This window comes from Periophthalmus magnuspinnatus, chromosome 15, assembly GCF_009829125.3.
Source record: "Periophthalmus magnuspinnatus isolate fPerMag1 chromosome 15, fPerMag1.2.pri, whole genome shotgun sequence".
In the NCBI taxonomy this organism is placed as follows: domain Eukaryota; kingdom Metazoa; phylum Chordata; class Actinopteri; order Gobiiformes; family Gobiidae; genus Periophthalmus; species Periophthalmus magnuspinnatus.
The window spans coordinates 11,958,349-11,974,500 of record NC_047140.1 but is presented as its reverse complement, the minus strand read 5'-3'; the positions used below and the strand labels follow the sequence as shown (position 1 = coordinate 11,974,500).

Here is a 16,152-nt window from a genome sequence, read left to right as displayed (position 1 = left end):
GTGCACGCTGAGTTTAGACTTTAGACTCTTTTTAGCCTTTTTTATGCAATATTACTATTTGCTTATAGCTGGTCCATTATACATGACCAAGAATTGACTGACTTTCCAAGCACATGAATGCTTTTTAGTGTACTTTCACACGATTGTATACACCAAACCTTTGAGTTGGATGCAACTGCTTATAGCTCAGCATTTGATAAATGGGCAAATGCTATGTGATGTTTAGTTTTACACATAAATACCAGTCTCCTCAGAGACTGGCAAAAATTGCCATATCCGACTATTTTTCAAGTCGTCAAGGCGGGGTATTGGGTAAAGTTTTCAACTAGCAATAATCGCGCCTCGGATAGACCTCATAGGCTACGATACTGCCACTGCGCAAAGCTAAAATTTGTTTGGAGCTAAAATGGGCGGGCCTTGGTTTTCCTCACTTCCTGGTCATGATAGGTTAATTGTGGGCAGAGCAAACCTTTGACTAAACACTGGCTGAGAGAAGAGGGCTACTTTGAAAAATTATTGCCTATAACACTTTGAAAGTTGTTGGTAACATGCTTAATACTGAATTTCTATTTGCAGTAGGACGTTATGTGGTGGGGCCAAACAGACTCTGACAGATCTTCCATTTGTCAAGCATTAAAGCCCTCACGTGCAGCATGACCAACAACTGACTGAGTGACATCAGGTGAGAATAATGATTTGTTGGGAAGTGAATGCACTGTTCTTTGAGTTGGACAGTCTGGGATTGAAACTGAGAATCATAGACCTAGACCACAAGCCAAATTTGTTTGCAAAATGCCCATTCTTGGTGGATCATGGCAGGCTGAGAATAGTTGATGAAAACTATAAACTCGTGCAGCTTTTAAGAGACAAACAACAATCATCCAGGATTTGAACCCAGGACCTCTCACATGCTAAGCAAGAACCCCTAGACCAACAAGCTACAATGCTTGAAAGGGCACCTGAAGTCTGAACAACATTTGACAGACGGATATCAAGTGTGAATTCTCATTAATTGGGAATTGAATGGACTGTTTGTGGGGGTTGAATAGTTTGGGATTGGAATTGAAAATCTGCACACACTGGAAAGTTGGATTCTAGATGTGATACTAGATGATGGAACTGGCAACCTGGAGCAGTTGATAAGAGATAAGCAGACCTTGCTGCTTAGATACTGGGCTCGTCCGGGATTTGAACCCGGACCCAAAGAGAGAATCATACCCCTAGACCAGAGGTGCTCAGACTTTTTCAGTATGTGAGCTACTTTTAAAATGATCGTGTCTGAAAGATCTACCACCTAATACAAAAATGTTGAACATATATTTATTTGTAAATGTATTATGAATTCTTACATGTACAGTGCATTTTGATGTGCCTTGCACAACGTCATGAGATAATACTGCACAACACAATTGAACTTCCTACATGTTCATAATTACTTGAATGATGATTACTGCTCTGATGACTTGCACTGAATGGGATGAGTGAGGGATGCATAGTTCGGGCAGTAGCTTCTGACAGCCAGGAGTAAAATTGCATTTTTCATTTGAAAGTGATAACAGAGCTAATCATGTTGATTACGGTTTTATCTTTTTTATAGCCATAAAAATCATGTTTAACGAAGTATCAGAATTTACTACATTTTTTCACACAGCTACTTCTATTTTACACATCCATCCATATTTTTTTTCTTTTACGCATCAAATAAATGACTGGGAAAATCCCTGCAGCACCGCGCTCTCATTCATCACCTTCGAGGGACAACAGAGGCAGATTACCGTAATGATGGTAAAATATTTAGATAGCCCCGTGCTTCCGCTTTGAGACGTCGTTTGAATTTACATGAGAGCACAACTGGGTGCGGAGTTACGCTGCTGGAAAATCCGCAACTGCGCTCTATCAGTGACGATAGGATCTGATGCTATAGGGTTAAGCTGATTAGCGCTTGTTTATGCGTGTGCAGTGCCCATGATGTGACCTAGGGTCAGGTGTAATCTGGCTGGTTGTCCTGTATATTAGTCATGTGACTGGATGGGTGGCGGGACGTGATCTACCCAAAATGCCTCCACGATCGACTGGTAGATCGCGATTGACATAATGAACACCCCTGCCCTAGACCAACGAGCCACGATACAGTAGACTTCAGATGTAGAATGACCAACCATTGACTGACTTTCCTATGGGTGTGCACACAAATGCTTTTTGGTGTACTTTGACAAGATTGTATACACCAGGCATGCCCAAACTGCGGCCCGGGGGCCAAATGCGGCCCTCAGACCAATTTTTCTTGGCCCTCAAGCTTCCAGGTGAATTGGCCTGTATTTCTTTTAACAGCACTTTTTACTGTACATTTCTGAAAATCTTCTTTAACAAGCCCTTATCAAATATTTAATGTGTCCCATTGAGGATGTAAGCATGAATAAAGGTCTAGCGGTTCAGTCTAACTTGTAATAACACAGATTTGAAGTATTCACTGTATTGGCGACTAGTCTATGGCCCTCAGTCGGCCCTTGGCTTTGTCTGTGATTTTATTTGTGGCCCTTCATGAGAAAAGTTTGGACACCCCTGGTATACACCAAACCTTTGAGCTGGATGCAACTGTGTGCAGCTTTTAAGAGATTTTTCCATTTAGCCTAAACGGCTTGTGTATTTATTTTTTTAATTCATTCCATGGAATGCAAATCCATTTTGTTGAGGGCCTGGATAGCGCACTCAGTAGAGTATCAGACTTTTAATATGAGGGCAAAAGCTCTGTATTCTGTGTGGGCAAATTGGTTTTCAGTGGATTTTGAAGCTTTTGAAAAGTTGGCTCTTCTGGTATAGCTCCACCCATGCAGCAAACACTGGTTATTCTCACTTTACAATTTTTCAATAAAGTGCCAAAAACAGGCAAGGCTTTTCAAGGGCCTACTGAGATTTGAACTCATGCCAGTAGAGACAGTGCTTTCCCTATCTTTCCTTTTGCTCACATAATGAACATCTGCCTGAACAGGGACCCTGGACCCTCAGATTAAAAGTCTGATGCTCTACCGACTGAGCTACCCAGGCCCTCAGCATGAGAAATTGAATGAAGAATGGATCAAAAAATACACAAGCTTTTTAGGCTAAGTGGTTGGATAGAATCTCGTACCAAAGTCTTTTTTTTTGTCTTTTATTATCAAAAATAACATTTTACAAAATAAAAGCACAGTACATGTACAAGAACACATTGGGTTATGTGTGTGTGGGGGGGGCGTGGGGAAGGGAAGAACACATGAAGGAAATGGGGAGAACATACAAGAAATGTTAAATAAGTATATATATATATATATATATATATATATATATATATATATATATATATATATATATATATACATCAAAAGACAGGTAACATTAGGGCGTGCGGGGGGGGCGTAAGGAATGGGATAGTAGACATGAGGGAATGGGGCAGACGAGGACGTAATGAATGAAATTAAGAAGAGAATTAGCATGCAATTTCTGAACTTAGATAGGAGTCTCTGTCCATTGTTCTGAGGGGGGTCAAAAAAGGAGATCGAGTTGTCCTTGGGTATTGATGGTGATGAGGGTGTTGTGGGGAAGCAAAGTCCTGTTGAAGTGGTGGGGAACGGCCATGTGGAGGTGCCCTGGGAGGGGACGACCAGGAGCACTGGTCTCTCCTGTTCGGGGCCGGAAGGGGGTGCCCTGGGGCCGTGGACCTTGACCGTTTAACATAACATTCCCTTTATTTTATTAGACCTTTGTGTAAAGGTGTGAAAGATCTCTCCCCCATCTATAACTCCATCCTCAGACACAGAACAATGAGAACAAAAGCAGGGTCATTAAGGGCTGAATAGGGTAGTTTCAGCTGAAACTGGAGACAATAGATGTTTACAGTTTCAGTGTAGTCAGCCCCTCCCTTCAGATAGATAGATATAAGGGAGTGGCCACCAGCAATCTGACCAGAACTGAAGAAGCGGCTTGGACGAGCTGCAAAACATCTTCACTCTTACAACGCTTTTTTTCAGTTGATAGATTTAAACTTCGTATTTTGCTTTTTCCTAAACTTCAGACCAATTTGTCCAGGCAGTTCTCCACGCAGAATACAGAGCTTTTGCTCACATAATGTTAGAATGACTTGAATGAGGACTTGTATCCTGGACCCTCACAATAGAAGTCTGGTGTTTCTCCAACTGCCTCTCTTGTACCTTGGCTGTGCAGTATACAAAGTTCTCTTTCAAGCTTTATCAAACATAGTTGCCAAAGGCTTTTCAAGGGCCTACTGAGATTTGAACTCATGACAGTAGAGACAGTGCTTTCCCTATCTTTCCTTTTTCTCACATAATGAACAATCTGCCTGAACAGGGACTTGAACCCTGGACCCTCAGATTAAAAGTCTGATGCTCTACCTACTGAGCTACCCAGGCCCTCAACATTGGAAATTTAATGAAAGATGGATCAAAAAATACACAAGCTTTTTAGGCTAAATGGTTGGATAGAATCTTGTACCAAAGTCATGCCTGACACCCATCTGATTATAGTCCTGCTCTTCCACAGTGCAGTGAGGTTTGGGAATAAAGCAGGAAAGCAGCAGGAAAAGGCAGACATTGTGTACGACATACAAGCTCATTTAATGGTTTCATAGTGTAGCGGTCATCACGTCTGCTTTACACGCAGAAGGTCCTGGGTTCAATCCCCAGTGAAACCTTTTTCAAGCGTACGCCAATGGCATTTCAAGGTCCCACTGAGATTTGAACTGAGATCGCTGGACTCAAAGTCCAGAGTGCTAACCTTTTTTTTTTTTTTTGTCTTTTATTATCAAAAATATCATTTACAAGGTAAAAGCACAGTGAACGTACAAGAGCACATTGGGTTTTGTGGGGGGAACCTGGGGAGGGAAGAACACATGGGGGGAATGGGGGAAACATACAGGAAATAATAAATAAGTATATGTGTATGTAAATCACAGGACAGGTAACATTCGGGTGTGTGTGGGGGGGGGGGACTTGTGGACCTAGTCACCAAAAAGAACACCTTAAGACTGAAATTGGTCCGCAGGTTCCTGGACCCCCTCTGTCACGCCCCCTGGAAACCCTTCTTCGGCCACGCCATGGGCCTGGAGGGCAGCTAGGGAGTATACAAGCTCTGCCAGATGCTGCTGCCTTCGATGCTGAATGGCCTGCCCCCATTGCGATGAATCCTCCGAGACTTTAGAACACCTACTCCTCGAATGTGGTGCCGCCCGCCGCTTCTGGGTCCGGGTCCAGGACCTCCTCACTCGGAGGCTGAACTGGAGTCTCCCACCGCCGGCGACCCTTGGAGGGAACAACCAGGTCCGCTGGTCTCTCCTGTTAGGGGCCAGAAGGGGGTGCCCTGGGGCCGACCATCGCCCCGTCGCCGCTGCCGACCGTCAGCTCGTCGCCGGAACCCACTACAGCCCAGCTGCTGCCGCCTCAGCTGCCCCGGCAGACCATCGCATGGACCATCGAGCGGAGAGCCAGGTGTTCCCCCATCACACTCCGGAACACCCGCCGGAACAGCGCACCCCAGATCACTGCAACAGAGGCCACCGCACCCCAGATCACCGCACCCCAGACCACCTCATCCCAGACCAGCGCACCCCAGACCACCGCACCCCAGATCACCGCACCCCAGATCACCACACCCCGGACCACCGCACCCCAGATCACCGCACCCCAAATCACCGTACCCCAGATCACCGCACCCCAGATCACCGCACCCCAGAACATCGTCACCATCACCATCCGCCCGACCTTCCACCCGATCACTCGCTCAGACCCAATCTCCTCCTCATCAGACTCCTAATGTCCATAGCCCGGTACACCATCTATCACGTCAGGAACATCCACCTTCATCGACAGCTTTGGACTCTTTTCACCACCCACCTCACCACTCACCTCAGACACCTTCACATGGCTGTTCCCCATTGCTTCAACAGGACTCTGCTTCCCCGCAATTATTATAGAAAGGAGTCTTATCTGGAGTGTCTTTCATCAGACTGGCAAAGCGTAAGCGCAACAGAAGTGTGCTGGCATGTAACAAAGTAAAGGAAAATAAAGGAAGGTACTTTAGGTTTAGACTGTACATTTGCTGAAACATATATACCTTGAATGTGGTCCCAGTGGCCTAATGGATAAGGCATTGGCCTCCTAAGCCAAGAATTGTGGGTTCGAGTCCCATCTGGGATGAGTTGGAATGTTTTTTTTTACAGTTGGATTGGTGTAGCTGTAACCTTACTCTGACGTGAGGCCAAGAAAAATGCCTATGGTCCAAGCATCAGCACTTGTTCCTTTTTAAGATGACTGGACTTTTAAACATCCCTTATTGTCATTTATTTTGCTAGGTCAAATAATTGAACATCCGAGAAAAAGCTCCGTAGAGAAAGGATGTTTTTGTTTTTTTTTGTTCCACTGCCACAGCCGAAGCATGCTGCACCCATAACCTAGAGATTGATGGATCGAAATCGTCCTCTGCTAACATTGGCTCCTCAGATGTTGGACAGGAGTTCTTAATTATAGAAAGGGAGAAAAAAGCTAAAGTCGAATTAGGTTAAAGAAGAGTTCTTTAAGTTCTTTAACCAATTTGAAAGAAAAAAGTATATCCCAAATCTGTGGATAATGGATCAGCAATAAGCAAATAGTAATATTGCATACAAAAGGCTAAAAAGAGACTAAACTCAGCATGGACCTTAGCTGTTTTACATGCCCATGATTTAAACAGACCTTTGTGTAAATATGTCAAAGCCTGTTGTCTGCGCTCCTGTGGCTTCGACTCCCATCTGGAATGACTTTCAGCGGAAGCACAGCGGAAGTGTGCGGGTATGCAACCCAGAGGTTGATGGGTCAAAACAATCTTCAGCTAAATTGGCCTCTTCAGATGTGGGACTGGAGATGTTTCTTATATGTGGTAAGACGGCTGATGAGGCCTGTGCTACAGGTGTGCTTACCTGGTAGGCGCTCCTTTTCTCTTTGCTACCCCTTTTGCCCACATGTATTTAATGCAGAAGACGCTGATCTCCTAATTCTATGTTAGTAGATTTTTACTCCCACACAAACACAAAATCTCAGGAGAGCAGAGTGGCGCAGCGGAAGCGTGCTGGGCCCATAACCCAGAGGTCGATGGATCGAAACCATCCTCTGCTAAAGTTGTCTCCTTGGACAGCTGGCTTTCATTATAGAAAGGAAACCCATTTTGAAAGATAAAATTATATTCCAAATCTAAATTCACCATGGACCTTGACCGTTTAACATAACATTCCCTTTATTTTATTAGACCTTTGTGTAAAGGTGTGAAAGATCTCTGAAAGAGACACATGCATTATTATTATTATTTGTTACTGTTTTTTCATCCTCGAGAGCATCAAGGAGCCTGTCCAGCCTCTTTTGGTACTTCTCCTCGGGGAGTACAGAGTTATTGAGGACCCACAAATGCCCGTTTCACCCTTTCCCCATGAGGGAGAAGCTAACAGAGAGCGGTGAGTGATCGCTGACGCCTGTCCATGTGTACTCCGCCCTGTCCAGATTCCTGAGCAGGCACCCAGAGGAGAAGCACATGTCTAGCCTGGACTGTTTCAGTACACCCTGAACGACCTGCCTTCTCGAGAAGGCCCTGGCCCTTGGGTGTAGCACGCGCCATATTTCAGTCAAGTTGAGGGTGTGGGTGAGTTGTATCAATAGTGATCGGCTGGGATCATTCTGAAAAAAGTTATTGCATGATATGTCAAATTTGGTTAAAGCTGTGTTGAAATCTCCTATGATTATGGTTTTATTTGTGCCGTATAGAAATAGGTTGGTAAAAAAGGTCTTTCTGTCTGGTATGTTGTTAGGTGTGTGCGCATGTTTCCACAAGCCTCCTTGCCGTGTAGTTGGCAGTAGTGGTTGATAAGATTGCGTCACACCCATCAAATGTTTTAGGCAAGTTCACCTACCTTTCTGTCATGAATAGTGTCCACCTGGCAGCAGCAATGATTAGATCAATGCTAATCTTTTGTTCTTCTTCACAAGCAACAGAAAACCACTACCATGAGCTGTGGAACCATGATTTCCAAGCTCTAGAATCATTTCCAGTCCTTCCCAGCCGTACCAGTCCTCGTTAGTATAGTGGCCAGTATCTCCGCCTGTCACGCGGAAGACCGGGGTTCGATTCCCCGACGAGGAGTGCAACTGCCCTTTTCCAACCTGGTAAGGTTCACAGTTGAGTCTAACCATTGTGTCGAAAAATTTCATCAAAATTAACTTTGGTGAAGTAGCTTACAAGAGGTTCTTGCATGTGGTTTACGTAGTGTAGTGATCATCAAATTTGCCTCACACCCATCAAAGGCAGGTTTCGGCAAGTTTACTTACCTTTCTCTCATGAATAGAGTCCACCTGGCAGCAGCAAGGACATCAAATGCTAAGCCATTGTTCTTCTGCACAAGTAACAGAAACCACTACCATGAGCTGAAAATGATTGTATCATGAAAGCAGGGTTACGGTAGGGCTAGGGTCTGATGTTCAAGGCAAGTCCATCTGGCAAGATAATTGTCTATCATGAAAAAACTGCCAGGGATATTCTAGGGAGATTAGGATTTACAGGCTCAACTGTGAACCTTACCAGGTTGGTAAATTGTAGCATTGGATTGTTCACCTTCTGACACAGAGCTCCAGTAAAGTAAGATCTTCAAACTGTATGCTGTCCTCTGGATCCTATTCAGACATCTTCGTGGCTTCCTTTGTTGAGCTCCAGTAAAGTAAGGTCTTCTTATCAAACTGTATGCTGTCCTCTGGATCCTATTCAGACATCTTCGTGGCTTCCTTTGTTGAGTTATGCTGGCTCAGGTGAGGGAATGTCATAGTAATTCAACACAGCCCCACCTTCTTTTCAGGGTCTCAAACGACTGTGCTAATGGCTCGTCTGGCAATGTGTCCTCAATGTGTAGCCAATTTACATATAAGCCATCAATAAGGTTGTTTCTGCATTGTTCTTCTCAAGAGAAGGAAAACCACCACCATGAGCTGAAAATGATTGCATCATGAAAGCAGCAGCAAATGTAGCCTTTCTGTGTCCTGAAATGAGTGTTCCAAAAGGTAAGATTGTTGGATTAGTCCATCCAACATTGCATCAGTGATAAATCATTTCATGCTTGCGGGTGGTGTCAAAACTAGGGTTATGGTTACGGTGGGGCTAAAGTTACTTGCATGAATTTGCTTCTTTGTAGTTTCTGTAGTGTAGTGGTTATCACGTTCGCCTCACACACGAAAGGGCCCTGGTTTGAAACCAGGCAGAAACACAGGCTGATATGTTGACTCCTTGCTGAATACTTGACAGTAGTGGTAGTTGTCCAGTTTTTGGCAAGTTGACCTACCTTTCATTCCCCCGTCCCCTCCCCCCCACTTGCCCCAATGTATCTTGTACTGTGATTTTATGAAATTATATTTTTGATAATAAAATTAAAAAAAAAAAAAAAAAAAAAGGTCTATCCGAGGCGCGATTATTGCTAGTTGAAAACTTTACCCAATACCCCGCCTGGACGACTTGAAAAATAGTCGGCTATGGCGATTTTTGACAGTCTCTCAGGAGACTGGTATTTATGTATAAAACTATTACATTTGCCCATTTATCAAATGCTGAGCTATAAGCAGTTGTGTCCAACTGAAAGATTTGGTGTATACAATCTTGTCAAAGTACACCAAAAAGCATTTGTGCGCACACCGATAGGAAAGTCAGTCAATGGTTGGTCATGCTACATCTGTAGCTTAGTATATCGTGGCTCGTTGGTCTAGGGGTATGATTCTCGCTTTGGGTGCGAGAGGTCCCGGGTTCAAATCCCGGACGAGCCCAGTGTTTAAGCAGCAAGGTCTGCTTATTGCATATCAACTGCTCCAGGTAGCCAGTTCCATTATCTAGTTTCACATGGGGGCCTTGTCCCAATTCGCCAAACTGGCCATAGAATCACCGTTTGAAGTGTGCATCGCAGGGCAGTTACATCATTTCTGGCACGAAAAGGGCCATCCCATTTCAACCCACCTTACTGAATGCGATTTGTCAATGTATCTGAATCTCACTGTAAATGTTATACGCTGCTGTATTTATAATTGGGTAAATTGTCAATGTTTTTGTGTGTCACTCAGAACAATACTGCAGAAGATGGGCCTGGAGTGGAAGGTCACCCCCCTTCAGGCCAAGAAAAAGTGGGAAAACCTACAAAAGAAATATAAAGTATGTACATGATCTGAACGTGTACTGTTTTAATTTGTACTTATAAAACATTGTGTTAATCTTGTTTTCACAGGTCTTGTATTAATATTTATTCTGTCAAAGGACTGCAAGTATCCAAAAAGCGGGGAAGGTGTGGCAGGGAAGGCGACAGCTGAAACTTGGCCCTGGTTTGTCCTCATGGATGAGGTGTTGGGGCAGAAGGCCTCCATCAACCCCCCTGTCCTCATCGCCTCTATCCCTGAGGACACACCAGGGCCAAGTACTGCCTGGCAGCCACAGCCGCTGGAGGAGGAAGAGGAAGAGGAGGAGGAGGTGGAGCAGCAGCAGCAGCAGCAACAGTAGCGGGAGGAGGATGAGCCACAACAAAGGAGAAGAGGCCAAGGTAGGAAAAGGAAGCGGGAGAGTGAACTAGTCAAATTGTACAGGGAGGATTTAAGGATGCAAAAGGAACATTATGAGAGGGATGCAGAGGAGAGGAAGGAGCGTTTTGAGAAGTTATTTGGGTTGTTAGAAAAAAATAATAGATAAAGATTAAAGTTTGAGTTTGAAACATTCATGAGTTTTTATTTACAAATATTTACATTCATCTTACCTGTCCTAAAGGAAAATAAAGTACAATTTACAATTTATTAACATAATAAGTTTAAAGACTAAAGTAAAGTGCAAATGAATAAACCTGAGTGTGCCAGTGCCAGGTTTTAATCATGAAGACACACTTCCAGGGACCTTGGCAGTGCTAATCAACCTTCTCTACCTGGATCGACTTGAGAGTGCTGAGATTGAGGTCTTCATCATCTGGCTGGTATGTGTAGCTCTCACATCGGGTGCTGCTCCACTGTCCACCGCATCATTCATGGGCTGGGTTTGCAGGGCTGGCTGGGGCCATAGATGACTGGCATGTCACTTAAAAGGAATCGGAAAGAATATTGATAGTACTGCTCATGTTACATCCCATCTATTTACAGTTACAGTGTTTACAGGTAATCACAGGTAATTACAGGTACCCTGAAACACTTCCAATAACAATTTCAAACTTGGTATTATGTAAATACCTAGATATAATCATCGTCCATGGGAACCTCCTCCAGGGCAGGGACCTCAAACAGACAGCTGGTCCCGCCACTGTGCTCCAGCGACGGCCTCCACTTCATTGCTCATCTTCCACTACATTCTCTTGTGGCTCGTCCTCCAGGGCCACAGTGTCTCCTGCCCCAAGGCAGATGTTGTGGAGGATGGCACAGGCAATGATGACCTATGACAAAAAAATATGATTTCGTCTTTCATAATCACATATTTCATTACCTGGTAGGCGCTCCCTTTCTCGTTGCTACCCCTTTTGCCCACACGTATTTAATGCAGAAGATGCTGACCTCCTAATTCTATGTTAGTAGATTTTTACTCTCACACAAACACACAATCTGGGGAGAGCAGAGTGGCGCAGCGGAAGCGTGCTGGGCCCATAACCCAGAGGTCGATGGATCGAAACCATCCTCTGCTAAAGTTGTCTCCTTGGATATTGGACAGCTGCTATTCATTATAGAAAGGAAACCCATTTTGAAAGATAAAATTATATTCCAAATCTAAATTCACTGTGGACCTTGACTGTTTAACATAACATTCCCTTTATTTTATTAGACCTTTGTGTAAAGGTGTGAAAGATCTCTCCACCATCTATAACTCCATCCTCAGACACAGAACAATGAGAACAATAGCAGAGCAGCAATCGGACCAGAACTGAAGAAGCGGCTCTGACAAGCAGCGAAACATCTTCACTCTTACAACGCTTTTTTCAGTTGATAGATTTAAACTTCACCTTTTGCTTTTTCCTAAACTTCAGACCAATTTGTCCAGGCAGTTCTCCACGCAGAATACAGAGCTTTTGCTCACATAATGTTAGAATGACTTGAATGAGGACTTGTATCCTGGACCCTCACAATAGAAGTCTGGTGTTTCTCCAACTGCCTCTCTTGTACCTTGGCTGTGCAGTATAACAAAGTTCTCTTTCAAGCTTTATCAAACATAGTTGCCAAAGGCTTTTCAAGGGCCTACTGAGATTTGAACTCATGACAGTAGAGACAGTGCTTTCCCTATCTTTCCTTTTTCTCACATAATGAACAATCTGCCTGAACAGGGACTTGAACCCTGGACCCTCAGATTAAAAGTCTGATGCTCTACCTACTGAGCTACCCAGGCCCTCAACATTGGAAATTTAATGAAAGATGGATCAAAAAATACATAAGCTTTTTAGGCTAAATGGTTGGATAGAATCTTGTACCAAAGTCATGCCTGACACCCATCTGATTATAGTCCTGCTCTTCCACAGTGCAGTGAGGTTTGGGAATAAAGCAGGAAAGCAGCAGGAAAAGGCAGACATTGTGTACGACATACAAGCTCATTTAATGGTTTCATAGTGTAGCGGTCATCACGTCTGCTTTACACGCAGAAGGTCCTGGGTTCAATCCCCAGTGAAACCTTTTTCAAGCGTACGCCAATGGCATTTCAAGGTCCCACTGAGATTTGAACTGAGATCGCTGGACTCAAAGTCCAGAGTGCTAACCTTTTTTTTTTTTTTTGTCTTTTATTATCAAAAATATCATTTACAAGGTAAAAGCACAGTGAACGTACAAGAGCACATTGGGTTTTGTGGGGGGAACCTGGGGAGGGAAGAACACATGGGGGGAATGGGGGAAACATACAGGAAATAATAAATAAGTATATGTGTATGTAAATCACAGGACAGGTAACATTCGGGTGTGTGTGGGGGGGGGGGGACTTGTGGACCTAGTCACCAAAAAGAACACCTTAAGACTGAAATTGGTCCGCAGGTTCCTGGACCCCCTCTGTCACGCCCCCTGGAAACCCTTCTTCGGCCACGCCATGGGCCTGGAGGGCAGCTAGGGAGTATACAAGCTCTGCCAGATGCTGCTGCCTTCGATGCTGAATGGCCTGCCCCCATTGCGATGAATCCTCCGAGACTTTAGAACACCTACTCCTCGAATGTGGTGCCGCCCGCCGCTTCTGGGTCCGGGTCCAGGACCTCCTCACTCGGAGGCTGAACTGGAGTCTCCCACCGCCGGCGACCCTTGGAGGGAACAACCAGGTCCGCTGGTCTCTCCTGTTAGGGGCCAGAAGGGGGTGCCCTGGGGCCGACCATCGCCCCGTCGCCGCTGCCGACCGTCAGCTCGTCGCCGGAACCCACTACAGCCCAGCTGCTGCCGCCTCAGCTGCCCCGGCAGACCATCGCATGGACCATCGAGCGGAGAGCCAGGTGTTCCCCCATCACACTCCGGAACACCCGCCGGAACAGCGCACCCCAGATCACTGCAACAGAGGCCACCGCACCCCAGATCACCGCACCCCAGACCACCTCATCCCAGACCAGCGCACCCCAGACCACCGCACCCCAGATCACCGCACCCCAGATCACCACACCCCGGACCACCGCACCCCAGATCACCGCACCCCAAATCACCGTACCCCAGATCACCGCACCCCAGATCACCGCACCCCAGAACATCGTCACCATCACCATCCGCCCGACCGTCCACCCGATCACCCGCTCAGACCCAATCTCCTCCTCATCAGACTCCTAATGTCCATAGCCCGGTACACCATCTATCACGTCAGGAACATCCACCTTCATCGACAGCTTTGGACTCTTTTCACCACCCACCTCACCACTCACCTCAGACACCTTCACATGGCTGTTCCCCATTGCTTCAACAGGACTCTGCTTCCCCGCAATTATTATAGAAAGGAGTCTTATCTGGAGTGTCTTTCATCAGACTGGCAAAGCGTAAGCGCAACAGAAGTGTGCTGGCATGTAACAAAGTAAAGGAAAATAAAGGAAGGTACTTTAGGTTTAGACTGTACATTTGCTGAAACATATATACCTTGAATGTGGTCCCAGTGGCCTAATGGATAAGGCATTGGCCTCCTAAGCCAAGAATTGTGGGTTCGAGTCCCATCTGGGATGAGTTGGAATGTTTTTTTTTACAGTTGGATTGGTGTAGCTGTAACCTTACTCTGACGTGAGGCCAAGAAAAATGCCTATGGTCCAAGCATCAGCACTTGTTCCTTTTTAAGATGACTGGACTTTTAAACATCCCTTATTGTCATTTATTTTGCTAGGTCAAATAATTGAACATCCGAGAAAAAGCTCCGTAGAGAAAGGATGTTTTTGGTTTTTTTTGTTCCACTGCCACAGCGGAAGCATGCTGCACCCATAACCTAGAGATTGATGGATCGAAATCGTCCTCTGCTAACATTGGCTCCTCAGATGTTGGACAGGAGTTCTTAATTATAGAAAGGGAGAAAAAAGCTAAAGTCGAATTAGGTTAAAGAAGAGTTCTTTAAGTTCTTTAACCAATTTGAAAGATAAAAGTATATCCCAAATCTGTGGATAATGGATCAGCAATAAGCAAATAGTAATATTGCATACAAAAGGCTAAAAAGAGACTAAACTCAGCATGGACCTTAGCTGTTTTACATGCCCATGATTTAAACAGACCTTTGTGTAAATATGTCAAAGCCTGTTGTCTGCGCTCCTGTGGCTTCGACTCCCATCTGGAATGACTTTCAGCGGAAGCACAGCGGAAGTGTGCGGGTATGCAACCCAGAGGTTGATGGGTCAAAACAATCTTCAGCTAAATTGGCCTCTTCAGATGTGGGACTGGAGATGTTTCTTATATGTGGTAAGACGGCTGATGAGGCCTGTGCTACAGGTGTGCTTACCTGGTAGGCGCTCCTTTTCTCTTTGCTACCCCTTTTGCCCACATGTATTTAATGCAGAAGACGCTGATCTCCTAATTCTATGTTAGTAGATTTTTACTCCCACACAAACACAAAATCTCAGGAGAGCAGAGTGGCGCAGCGGAAGCGTGCTGGGCCCATAACCCAGAGGTCGATGGATCGAAACCATCCTCTGCTAAAGTTGTCTCCTTGGACAGCTGGCTTTCATTATAGAAAGGAAACCCATTTTGAAAGATAAAATTATATTCCAAATCTAAATTCACCATGGACCTTGACCGTTTAACATAACATTCCCTTTATTTTATTAGACCTTTGTGTAAAGGTGTGAAAGATCTCTGAAAGAGACACATGCATTATTATTATTATTTGTTACTGTTTTTTCATCCTCGAGAGCATCAAGGAGCCTGTCCAGCCTCTTTTGGTACTTCTCCTCGGGGAGTACAGAGTTATTGAGGACCCACAAATGCCCGTTTCACCCTTTCCCCATGAGGGAGAAGCTAACAGAGAGCGGTGAGTGATCGCTGACGCCTGTCCATGTGTACTCCGCCCTGTCCAGATTCCTGAGCAGGCACCCAGAGGAGAAGCACATGTCTAGCCTGGACTGTTTCAGTACACCCTGAACGACCTGCCTTCTCGAGAAGGCCCTGGCCCTTGGGTGTAGCACGCGCCATATTTCAGTCAAGTTGAGGGTGTGGGTGAGTTGTATCAATAGTGATCGGCTGGGATCATTCTGAAAAAAGTTATTGCATGATATGTCAAATTTGGTTAAAGCTGTGTTGAAATCTCCTATGATTATGGTTTTATTTGTGCCGTATAAAAATAGGTTGGTAAAAAAGGTCTTTCTGTCTGGTATGTTGTTAGGTGTGTGCGCATGTTTCCACAAGCCTCCTTGCCGTGTAGTTGGCAGTAGTGGTTGATAAGATTGCGTCACACCCATCAAATGTTTTAGGCAAGTTCACCTACCTTTCTGTCATGAATAGTGTCCACCTGGCAGCAGCAATGATTAGATCAATGCTAATCTTTTGTTCTTCTTCACAAGCAACAGAAAACCACTACCATGAGCTGTGGAACCATGATTTCCAAGCTCTAGAATCATTTCCAGTCCTTCCCAGCCGTACCAGTCCTCGTTAGTATAGTGGCCAGTATCTCCGCCTGTCACGCGGAAGACCGGGGTTCGATTCCCCGACAAGGAGTGCAACTGCCCTT

The 16,152-nt window shown here is 45.1% G+C and overlaps 13 non-coding genes and 1 pseudogene across 13 annotated transcripts; 11 read left to right on the top strand and 3 right to left on the bottom strand.

The window, feature by feature from the left end:
• Positions 1–245: 245 nt before the first annotated feature.
• LOC117383073 (U4 spliceosomal RNA) lies at positions 246–386 on the bottom strand. The gene has a single exon (XR_004542390.1). It is a non-coding gene; the product is annotated as a U4 spliceosomal RNA (small nuclear RNA).
• Positions 387–4,330: 3,944 nt separating this feature from the next.
• Positions 4,331–4,403, bottom strand: trnak-uuu (transfer RNA lysine (anticodon UUU)). Its single transcript has one exon. It is a non-coding gene; the product is annotated as a tRNA-Lys (tRNA).
• A 208-nt stretch (positions 4,404–4,611) lies between these two features.
• trnav-uac (transfer RNA valine (anticodon UAC)) lies at positions 4,612–4,684 on the top strand. Its single transcript has one exon. It is a non-coding gene; the product is annotated as a tRNA-Val (tRNA).
• A 1,428-nt stretch (positions 4,685–6,112) lies between these two features.
• On the top strand, positions 6,113–6,185 carry trnar-ccu (transfer RNA arginine (anticodon CCU)). The gene has a single exon. It is a non-coding gene; the product is annotated as a tRNA-Arg (tRNA).
• Positions 6,186–7,067: 882 nt separating this feature from the next.
• trnam-cau (transfer RNA methionine (anticodon CAU)) lies at positions 7,068–7,139 on the top strand. The gene has a single exon. It is a non-coding gene; the product is annotated as a tRNA-Met (tRNA).
• A 943-nt stretch (positions 7,140–8,082) lies between these two features.
• Positions 8,083–8,154, top strand: trnad-guc (transfer RNA aspartic acid (anticodon GUC)). Its single transcript has one exon. It is a non-coding gene; the product is annotated as a tRNA-Asp (tRNA).
• Positions 8,155–9,192: 1,038 nt separating this feature from the next.
• trnav-cac (transfer RNA valine (anticodon CAC)) lies at positions 9,193–9,265 on the top strand. The gene has a single exon. It is a non-coding gene; the product is annotated as a tRNA-Val (tRNA).
• Positions 9,266–9,393: 128 nt separating this feature from the next.
• LOC117383080 (U4 spliceosomal RNA) lies at positions 9,394–9,556 on the top strand (annotated as a pseudogene).
• A 187-nt stretch (positions 9,557–9,743) lies between these two features.
• Positions 9,744–9,815, top strand: trnap-ugg (transfer RNA proline (anticodon UGG)). The gene has a single exon. It is a non-coding gene; the product is annotated as a tRNA-Pro (tRNA).
• Positions 9,816–11,620: 1,805 nt separating this feature from the next.
• trnam-cau (transfer RNA methionine (anticodon CAU)) lies at positions 11,621–11,692 on the top strand. The gene has a single exon. It is a non-coding gene; the product is annotated as a tRNA-Met (tRNA).
• A 622-nt stretch (positions 11,693–12,314) lies between these two features.
• On the bottom strand, positions 12,315–12,387 carry trnak-uuu (transfer RNA lysine (anticodon UUU)). Its single transcript has one exon. It is a non-coding gene; the product is annotated as a tRNA-Lys (tRNA).
• A 208-nt stretch (positions 12,388–12,595) lies between these two features.
• Positions 12,596–12,668, top strand: trnav-uac (transfer RNA valine (anticodon UAC)). The gene has a single exon. It is a non-coding gene; the product is annotated as a tRNA-Val (tRNA).
• A 1,429-nt stretch (positions 12,669–14,097) lies between these two features.
• trnar-ccu (transfer RNA arginine (anticodon CCU)) lies at positions 14,098–14,170 on the top strand. The gene has a single exon. It is a non-coding gene; the product is annotated as a tRNA-Arg (tRNA).
• An 882-nt stretch (positions 14,171–15,052) lies between these two features.
• Positions 15,053–15,124, top strand: trnam-cau (transfer RNA methionine (anticodon CAU)). Its single transcript has one exon. It is a non-coding gene; the product is annotated as a tRNA-Met (tRNA).
• The last annotated feature ends 1,028 nt before the right edge of the window (positions 15,125–16,152 follow it).